General features: G+C 45.8%; 1 long non-coding RNA gene across 2 annotated transcripts; it reads left to right on the top strand.

The window, feature by feature from the left end:
- Window positions 1-7676: 7676 nt before the first annotated feature.
- Window positions 7677-9873, top strand: LOC149355107 (uncharacterized). 2 transcript variants are annotated; one of them, XR_016289697.1, is made up of 5 exons: window positions 7677-8493; window positions 9085-9146; window positions 9211-9285; window positions 9350-9406; window positions 9520-9873. It is a non-coding gene; the product is annotated as an uncharacterized LOC149355107 (long non-coding RNA). The 2 variants fall into 2 exon arrangements; XR_016289696.1 differs by having other exon boundaries at window positions 9085-9285; window positions 9520-9872.
- Window positions 9874-10665: the final 792 nt, after the last annotated feature.

Below are 10665 nucleotides of genomic sequence, written 5' to 3'. Positions count from 1 at the left end.
CTGCATGATTTCAGTGGAAAACCTCAGGTGGCAGTTGTTATTAACTAACTGAAAGCACATTCTTCAGATCCTTTAGATGATAGTGAATTATGTATGCTTTTTCTCTGCCAATGCTTAATACTGGATATACTGGGTTATTTTTTTTAAACTTGGTAGATTTTCATTTTAGAAACAGTGAGAGGTATGTCCGCACACATGGATTGTATGCCTCTATGTACGTGATAGAGCTCAGTTAAAATACAAATAGCACAAATTAACTAATCATCTTATTAATATTTGGTTTTAGGGTGGAAGATAATATTTAAAAATTGAAGGCTGTCATTATCACAAGTGAGGTGTTTTTAAATTTTCTGAATCAGCATTGGGGATTGAAATCTCGAGTGAAAAATGCACCTCTGAAGTCTTGTTAAGTTGGCTTTCCCACGCTGTGAATTGTTAACTTTGCACTGCTTGCATTTCTAATCCATCAAATAAGCTAATGTGTTTTCAACAATGGCACCACCCACATTGATGCCTTTTTATCAATATACTGCATGGGAAAGAACTCAGGTTTCAAAAGCCTATATTTTCGACATTCGATATTTCAAACCCACATGCCAAATCAGCAAGTTTAAAAACTGGGTTCATTTTTTATGCTGATGGCTTTTAATCTCAATCTTGTTCCCCATGATAGAAGTTTTAAAGTTTTGTACTTCGGTTGACCCTGCCGCATCTCTTGGTTTTTAAAATAAAAATTTGTTAAGGCTAAAAATTGCCCTGTACGATGCGTGCCTTGGCAACCTGTGGTCGTACATGACTTGTATAGGCACATGTGTATGTACAAATTTTGTGGCTTTTCTAGCTTTGTACACACAGATGTGTCATTGCGTCAACTAAAAGCGACAGGCTACAGACATGACACATTTATTACCATGCATAGCATGCTTCGGACCTGAATGTGGGCCTGGCCCCGATCAGAAAATACGGGAGTGTAACATTGCGTATTATGTGCCATAAAGCATTGAACAGCATATGTTCAGTCAACTTTCAAAACTGGCCATAGGCTTCTCATAAATGCTACGCGACATGCATATGTTAGCACTTTTGCTCTGTGATGTACAGTGCAGCATAAGGACTGAATACGGGATGTAGTCGTATAAACAGATAATGTCATGTTAACTCACTTGCAGCACATATGCTTTACATTATTATGATGATTGATATAACGTTAGCATAAAAACAGCACATACAGTGTGGTAGACAGAAAATTTGATGTCTTAATAGAGCATGTAGCATGTGTGCACTAACCAGGGTGTCAAACTGGAATTTTTTTGTGTTGTGTTCAGGTTCACACCTTTCAGGTTCAGTTCCGGGTCCAGCTCTGGAGCGACATTCCGTTCCAGTTTGAACCAGTTCTGATCGTGTCGAACTGGTTCAAACGGGCTCAGGCTATAAAAAATTTCTGAACACAGACAGCTCTTATTCAACCTTAATTTGCTGTTTACTTTTATGTGTGATAGCAGTGCATAATATAAAAACTGCAAAATTTGCTCAGTGCCATATGTTTCGACTTTACACATTGTAATTAGCTGTCCGTAGGAAATAAGATATAAACTTACGGCAACAGCCGCGATATAAAATGAACTCAAAATTAGTGTACATCGGCTATGTATATGCTAGAATCTATGTGATGAGGTACATAAGAAGAAAGGCTGATGGATTTTGCACCTACTAAATCCTTCAGCTTCAGCAGTTTTGGACATCCTTTCACGGCAGTAATAGCTCTCTCCTAAAGCTCGTGTAAGTCGGGAATTTCTCCGAGGCAGAGTACTTAAGCAGGCACCGTCAGGACCGTCGCATGCGCCCACTATGAGAAAAAGCTGTCCTGTATCGGCAGGTATATACAGACAAGACATCCTTCCGTCACCCTAAAACTGACTTGCCTGTCACCCCTCCCCCCTGCACACCTCCAGCATGCATCTCTAGAGCTTGCCAAAATTATTTCATTTAGATGACCTCTTCTACACCACCTTTGTAAGCCCTGTGATATATCTCCACCACCTGTAGCATAGTTTCTTCTAAAACACGGCTAATCGTGGCTTCTTGCAAGTACAGTGTAAGATTAAGACTGGACTATGCTGACATCGTTGCCATCTTTTGCTCTGATAAAAATAATGTGATAAAAAAGCAGGCTTTGATTAGGTGAGAGCACTTCGTGTCTGTAGGGACACAAATCTACATCTTCGTTGCGACGTCGCGTTGTGACACTTGCAAATGCTGCATTGTGCGAGGAAGGATGTAAATGCGCTACATAGAATTTTTGTGCCTTTTATGGGGCGCTTTCAATAGGAGCTATCTGCTAAATGCGACTAAATGCTCATTTGTCTTTTCTGTAGATAATCATGAGAAAATTTCGTGCTGATAGAATCGATTTCCTCAGTTTGCTTTGCCTAGAATACCTTACGATCTCTCCAAAAGCCTGCTGACGAAGGTTCTGACCGGTCATTACTTCCTCTATCCATACACCTGCAGCCTTACGTAGCCTTTCTTGACGCCAGTGTATTAAAGCGAGTTCAGCAGATTTAGATTCAATAGACCCCAAAACCCTTCCTTAGACTTCAAACATTAACCTTACGAGTTAGGACGTGTCATCTAGCCAGTGGGACGTTTGTGCCATGATCAGTAAATTGGTACATGTGCGAGCAACGAGAAACTTTTGAACAACGCAATTTTAATGCACAAGCATTTCTAGGCTATGTCCGCGGGGTCGTGTCTGCAAAACGTGTCCGCAGCAGTTGTGACATTCTCAAAAGAGGTAGCATGAAACGAGTGGCTGTAATTGAAAAACAATGATGTGAGGATGCTGCGAAAAAAGAAATTATATCAATAGGATGATTAGGTAATTAATTTAGAGCAAAAAATATTGAAAGAACATCGAAATAGCGCAGACGTCGGTATAGTAAGTGAACGGGAAAACAGTGCAGATGGCAAAATAGTTGGAAAATAGGCAAAATATTGAAAATAAAGTTTGAAATGAATTGAAATGTATTTGAGTGATAATTAATTGGACATAAAGTTTCATTGGCATAGATTAAATAGTTTAATTCATTATCAGCGAAAACCATTGGACGGTTGAATAGCCTGGGCGGGGAGAGTACGTGGACGAGAAAGCAACCAAAGCGCCAAATTTCAAAAACTAAAATGTTTGAGATAAAAGAAGTTATAGTTAGAGTAAATAAATCAATGTTTAATTAAAACATGCGATAATTACACTAACTCAGTAGATAAATTAACAAACAAAAAGAAAATGATAGATAGGCGATGAGTGCCAAAGAGGCGTCGATGCTTTCACATTCGACCAATGTGGGTCGCCGCAGTGATCTCTAATTTCTTGTGTTTTGTTATGACGCCATGTTCGTTTGGCACACAGCCTACATCAGCAGTCACTTAAAAAGGACATTGAGATCGCACCTTACGTTATAAGATTTCTGCCTGTGATGAAACACCTCGGAATTGAGTGTGAACTTTTCCTGTTAATAAGACTCTTTAGGAGGTTGGAAAGCCGCATGGTCGATAAACACGTCCAATAGCCGCTTTCAGCGAGGTCGCTGTTTAGGGAACAGTGCATTTTAGCTCAGAATAGATATCCTGTGCAAGTTCGACCTCCTGACTGCTTGTCCTTTCTTGACTTGTGTGCCGTCTGGAATTTTTATGTGCAGGTGGAGTAAGAGACTGATGGTGGTGTGGGGCCATATGCCGAGATCGCTGAATTCGGCCCTCTCAAGTAAGGCAGGAGGGGGTCAGGGAGGTTCCTGATACTCTATGCGACAACAATAAAAAGAACCTTCGAATGTGACCGAGTAGCCTAAGACATCAGTAGATGAAGCTTCTCTGTTGCAAGTGCCACCACTGCTCGATTGCCACTTGGGTGTAGAGTATGGTAGGTGTTTTCTTTACTGAGTTAGCAGTTTAACCTCCTTTCACAGCAATTCAAAACCTACCGTGGGGTGTGTGTGCACGTGTGCGTGTGTGTTTGTGTGTGTATGTGCGTGTGCGCAAAGCACATATGTTAGGACTCCGTCAGGATGGCCCCATGCACCTAGAGCATGTTCTTGGACCCTGCAGTGATGTGGCTTTGCTGCGCAAGGGACAAAAGCGTTATTAGTTTTTCTTAGGGATATGGGTTTGGTGGACACCCTTTGATAATTATGTGTGTTTGTGAGTGCATGAGTGTTGAGCAAGCTTGACTTAAACTTTCACCCTTTATTTTTTCCCTTTTCCTCTCTTTTTCACCCTCTTCTCTTCTTTCACCCTCACCTGGAGTCGCTTGCTAGGAAAACAACCAAGCAGACCTCTCCTGTATTCATTAGTCTCCCTCTCTTCAGCAAAGCAAGGGTCCCATGCAGCACATAAAATACTCTGTGTCAATTCTAAAGGATCACTAGGTATTTGGTTTCAGAGAAAAAGAAGTAAATAATATTAATAATAATACACTTACAGCCCTGTCCTCACCATCTGACTCCCCACTCCGCAAAAAGAAAAAGCCCTGTGGCCGTCTTCAGATCCCCAACCCCGAAGACACATCAGACTATGACACGCCCCCATTCCATAGCTTTCTCCAGTGGAACTGCTGATGCATTCGCACTGCACGTATGCCCCTTTCCCAACATGTCCTCACCCTCCCCCCTCCCCCCCCCGTCTTGTCTCCTACTCTAGAAAACCAGAGGCGAACACACCCTCCCGGGATACAGAGCGATTCATCCGAGTTCTACGGATCGAACACCACTGGTCTTAACATATATCCGACGAGACCTCAAATTCTCAGTCCTCCAAATTCCTGCTATACTCACACAGCATCCAGTTGCCATCGAGATCTTCCTTGCACCTACATCCCCTTCCACCATTCTTGTTAACTTCTACAACCCCTCCCCAAACAACTTTCTCTCCTACCCCACCTTTTCGACTTCCTCCAAACCATCACTTCCCGCTCCTTGTGGCAGGCGACTTCAACGCACCGCACACACAGTGGAGCTACAACCACACACAAAGCAGGGCGATTACTCCACAATCACATATCCTCTCGACACTACTCCTTGCTGAATGACTTTTTAGGCCCCACTAGGCAGGGTTCCTTCTATCACAGAGACACCACACCCGACGTGACCTTCGCTCTACACATTCCACATGTGACTTGGCACAATACTGACACATACCTACTTAGTGACCATTCCATCCTTGTTATCAACATACCCATAAAACATCCCCCACCGCAGGGCGAAGGTGCGAAAAAATTCGTGGTCAGACTTTCGCCGGTTCTTACCCCACCCCTGTCTCATCCCTCCGACCACACTTCATGGGTCGTTGATCTGAGAAACACCCAGTCGCAGGCCACACGTGAAATTTCCAATCCTACCTCCCGTGACAACACTGATCCTCACCTTCTACGACTGTGGAAGTGGAGAAAACATCTCCAACGTGCATTAGCTACACAACCAAACAACACACAGCTCCGCGACAGAATACAAGCACTCCGCAACAACATTATCTCCCACTGCAAGACCTCGACACTGAACACTGGACACGAACATGCGACCGCTTAGACGGAACTTTACATAAAAAATCATCATGGTACCTCCTCCGATCCCTTCTCGGATCTTACTCATCCCACAGCAACTCTCGAACGCCTCTTCGCATCCCATACTCCAACAAAGGTTTTCACTAACCTCCAACAACTTTATTTCCCACCCTCACAATCCTCTTTAAACTCACCATATCATGGCTCAGCCCTTCCCACACTAGACGTCCCCTTCGCACACACAGAACTTGACACAGCACTCACACGTTGTAACAAACACTCTGCCCCCGTTGCAGACAAAATCACATACACAACTCTCAAGAACCTTCCCCCCGAAGCCCAAACATTTCTTCTTACTGTCATCAATGACGCCTGGACTTCTGACACCCTTCCAGTGGACTGCACATTGTCCGTGGTCTCATTCATACCGAAACCCAATAAACCCTCCTCCATCAATAACCTCCGTCCTATTTCCCTCACTTCCTGCTCGGGCAAGCTCATGGAGCACATGGTGCTTGTCCGCCTCACTTCCCGTCTTCAGGCCACCGACTATCTCCCCCCCACCCTCATTGGCTTTGGTCGAGCACTATCCACCCAAGACCTTTTCCTTCTCCTTCAACACACCTTCTTTAACACAAATGCTCCAGACGCTGCGCAGGTCAAAGCCTTAATAACAGTTGACATATGCAAGGCTTTCGACTACATATCACCCGACCACATCCTCACCATACTAGCTGTCACGCAATAGAGACACAACATGTATATACAACTACATAAGAGCTTTCCTCTCCCACCGCTCCGCTCGTATCCCCTATCTACAAACTGTCTCACCCCATTCCACTCACTCGTGGCACTCCACATGCAGGGTGCCGTCCTCTCTCCCATTCTGTTCAACCTAGGCATGGTCCCTCTCGCCTGGGCCCTAGCCGATATTCCCGACATCCATTTCCTCTTCTATGCAGACGATCTCACCTTGTGGGTCACCACTGGCTCACCGGGAGAGGTCCAAACTACACTCCAACAGGCACTTAACACCATTTCCTCACACCTCTCCCAATCGGGCCTGCAACCCGCTCCGGAGAAATCTGAACTTCTACTCATAACACGCAGTAAATATCAACGTACGATGAACCCCTCCATCTCCCTCACCCTAGCCGGACAACGCATCCCCCGTGTCGACTCTTGTTGCCACTGACCTCCAACACTTTCACCTCTGCCATCAATCAGTCCATACGCACATGCCACTCAATTACACATCTTACTCCGCCGCGTAGTCTTCAAACATGCCGGCCTCTCTTAGACACATACCAGCCGCCTTGCTCAAGCGCTGGCCCTGAACAAATTTCTATATTATATCCCTTACTGCCTCCTTACAAGTACACAACAAGACAAACTAATCCGAGCCCTCAATACACTATACAAAGCAACACTAGGACTCCCCCCTCAAGCTTCTACAGACACCCTGTACAGAACAGGCCTTTTCCATCTCCTTCCAGCCCTCCTTAACCTCCACCGGGAGAGACAAATCATCCGCCTGTCCAGTTCATCAGTTGGGCGGTGGACACTATCCCAGACTCCCTACACACCCATATCTTTCCCAGACCCACCGCAGTCTCCGATCTACCCCCCTAACCTCCGCCTCGCACCCATTCCACGCAACATGTCCGCGCACAGACACGCAGGCCGCTGCCAAGCATACGCATACAACCACAAGCCACCTTTGGACACTGCGGCGGTGGCCTACACAGACGCCTGTCTCACCGAAACGGCGGGCTCCACAACAGCCTTCTTCCTCCACCCTTTCCTCTCTACAACCACCACTCACACAACCGGTCCATACACCTCCCCACCCTCCACGCTCGCCCTAGAAATCCACGGGATCGCCGATGCCATTACACACTTTACCACCCTAGCCCCTGCACCGCAATACGTTGTCTATATACAGACTCGCAGGCAGCTCTGCGTGCCTTCTATGAAAGAGCCCCCCCTTTCCCTAGCTGATCGGCCTTAGATGCCGCCCTGTTAGCATTAAGCCCACGACCGGTGACCCTTCGGTGGATCCCTGGTAATATGGGCATCCCCGGCAATGATCTGGCTCACCAGCTTGCCTTCGATACTACCCAGTCAACCACGGATATCCGTAGTACGTACGATTAAGATCCGAATCTCCAGTGCCAGGTGGGGATGTCCGTAGGGCATGCCTACGGACGTCCATATCCGGACATACGCATCGGAGATTCGGAGTATGTCCGAAGGACGTTCGTTATCGGATGGCTGGCGGATATCCGCGGACGGATGTCCGACGGGTATCCGTGAATATGCCTGTAGGGATGTGAACTTACGACGTCACATGCATATTTTGTTTTTCGTCACATAAAAAAATGAAAAGAAATTCTATTTTGCAAACGACAAATTCAGCCGATCAAATTTTTATACCGGCAATTAGTTGCATATTCGGATTAATCAATTAACATCACTCGAATATGGTGCTGATATGAAAGAACCTGAATTAAACTAATTGCGTGACTTTCTGCTATCAATGCCCTTTTCTCTTCCAGCATTCCGCCGAGGTAACCGAGGCATGCTGCCTTCCATGAAAACTAAACTCCTGCCAGAAGCCGCGGCAGGACGACACTACTTAAAGTCGATCCAATCCAATCCGTCAGCCACCAGTTCCGGCGCGGGCGGCACGGTGCACAACGGTGCGATCTTTGCGTAGTTTTTCGTGGCATCGTGCTTCTTTCGACCTTTATTTTTGCTACAGTATGCGGTTTGTTTGTTCTGCGGTTGCTTGGCTGTGCTATAAATGTGATCAATAACCTATGTGCTCGACAAGACCTTCTTCTGCACCAGAAGCTTTCGTGAAATAGCCCTGACGTCGTACTGCACCCGACTCTTTGTTGCCTCGGATGAAAGAAGCGGCGTGTTATAACTTGCAAGTAAGTAACTGTGCTTGAAGATTACTTTGATGATGTTGCCGTGGGATGAGCAAAATGCTGTAGCATATTATGCTCACTTGCACAACTTAATTGTTTGCACTGGAGTGGAAGTTACAAGTACGATGCGGTAGCTGCCGCAAACGTGTTTGCCCGCGTTCGCGAGCCTGTCGCGAAGCTCCGTAAGCCAGTGCATCGCGCCTCTCTCGTTCTACACTACGAAAAAAATTGAGACGAGGTGTACACATGCATGGTGTGAATCTTAAGGCAGTTGTACGTAAGTTCTTAATAGCGATAAAACAGAACGCACGAAAAGGATAATGTCGGGGCTGTGTGTGTTTTGCGGTGCTTCGCGACTGATTTCTTATTTTCTTACTGTCTTTGCGGTGTGTATGTGGCCCGCCTGCGGAGTGTATTGGTGCCTAAATTATGTCATGCCATGGAAAGTGCAGGTAGGTTGAAAATAATGTAAAATTCGTCTACCTTCACAGCTTATCAACTTGTTTCAACACTAGGCTTGTCAAATGGATGTTTCCAGCCATCTACAGCACAGTAATTTGCGTTTAAATTAATTTTTCATCCTTTTCCTTGCAGCGTGTATGTGGACAACTCGTGCAATTGATTGTTGCAAATGTGCCACATCGTAGTGTCAACAGGTATGTATAAGTTGCAGTGTAAGTGCATGTTGCCCACTCACAACCTGTCCACTTGTTCCCTCAGGGTTGCTGCACGGACGTGACCAGCCCATTCAGAGCAACCGTGTTGTAGCTTGCGCTGCAGAGCATTGGTCTACATGTAAGTTCAAAGTGTGTTGAAATTATCAGCTCCCTTCATGCACTCTTCATCTTTTCCTTTGCAGCACGTGTGTGGACATTTCGTGCAATTGATGGTTGCGAATGTGTGACATAGTCAGCAGGTATGTTTTAGCTATGGTATTTTTTATTATGATCTTCAGTGGCAGTATCTTGAATTGCAAAAATCATGTACCCTTTCAGTGACAGTATTTTTGCATTTTTGTTTGTTTTCCAGGGAAAAACTTTTTTACAACAGATTCAACATGAGAATACAACCTGCATACAGTAACCCGTCCTATTGCATGGGACCTCTTCCAGTGTCAAGCGTGAAGAATGCTTCTTGAAGGTTGAAAGCATGCGTTGAAGCCTTTAATAAAATTGTTTGATTTTAAGACAACTTGCTTTGTGTTTGGTTGCTTCCTATAGGCATATGCATTTGATCTACGATGAGGCCTGTGCCTGATATAAAACACTTTGTGGGCTTGTATATAAACTCATTTAGTATATGACAGTTATATTAGTGGCTGCAGTCACCAAGGCCTGCAACATGCCAATGTCCTCTTTAGGTCCGCGGCGGATATCCGCGGATATCCGTATAGGATGTCCGTGGGAGATCTTTCCAGTTACAAATGTACCTCCGTCGGACGTCCCTCGGAGATCCGTCGGAGGTCGGCGGATCTCCCACGGATATCCGTACATCCGTTAAGGGACGTACATAGTACGTCCGCTGGACGTACAGTGGTTGATTGGGTATACACCTGGCGCCGGGGATCCCACGGACGAGCCCACCGACGGAGCAGGCGCTCAGGGCTTACATACACACTGTCGATGAATACTACATGGAGCAAAAATTGGACTTAGCTGATTTAGCACCACCACACCCATCCTTATAGCTCCGTGAAGCTCGGATTCTTCGCCGAATACAGTTTAATCTCCTACATACACCAGCTAAACTTTATCTGTACCGGCACACTTCCACACCTCAGTGCCCAAACTGTCCACACACATATGCAGACATAGAACACTGCCTTACACAGTGCTACGTAGCCTTCTAGTCCCCCACCTATCCTTTTCCGCCACCCCCACCATGGCCCATCTGGCTTGCCTCCCGGGACCTGAACTTGCAACGTGCCCTCGTCACCTTGGCCCAGAACCTATTGAACGCCTATAATACAGGCTGTTAATAAAAAGTGCCACACCCCCACACCATCATCCCCACAAAGCCAGCGCTCAGACAAATGAGTTCGTGTGATGTCGTTCATGACATCCATGTACCTGAAAAACACTGCCATGGACTAACTCTGTAGCCCATAACTTTCATCGCCACGTAAAACACATGTTCCGGAGTAGCACCTCGACGCATCCGTACGCCTACATTCAC

The sequence above is a fragment of the Amblyomma mixtum genome, chromosome 3 (assembly GCF_055824585.1).
Source record: "Amblyomma mixtum isolate Tamu chromosome 3, ASM5582458v1, whole genome shotgun sequence".
Taxonomy (NCBI): domain Eukaryota; kingdom Metazoa; phylum Arthropoda; class Arachnida; order Ixodida; family Ixodidae; genus Amblyomma; species Amblyomma mixtum.
The sequence above is the reverse complement of the archived record's forward strand: the minus strand, read 5'-3'. Positions and strand labels throughout refer to the sequence as shown.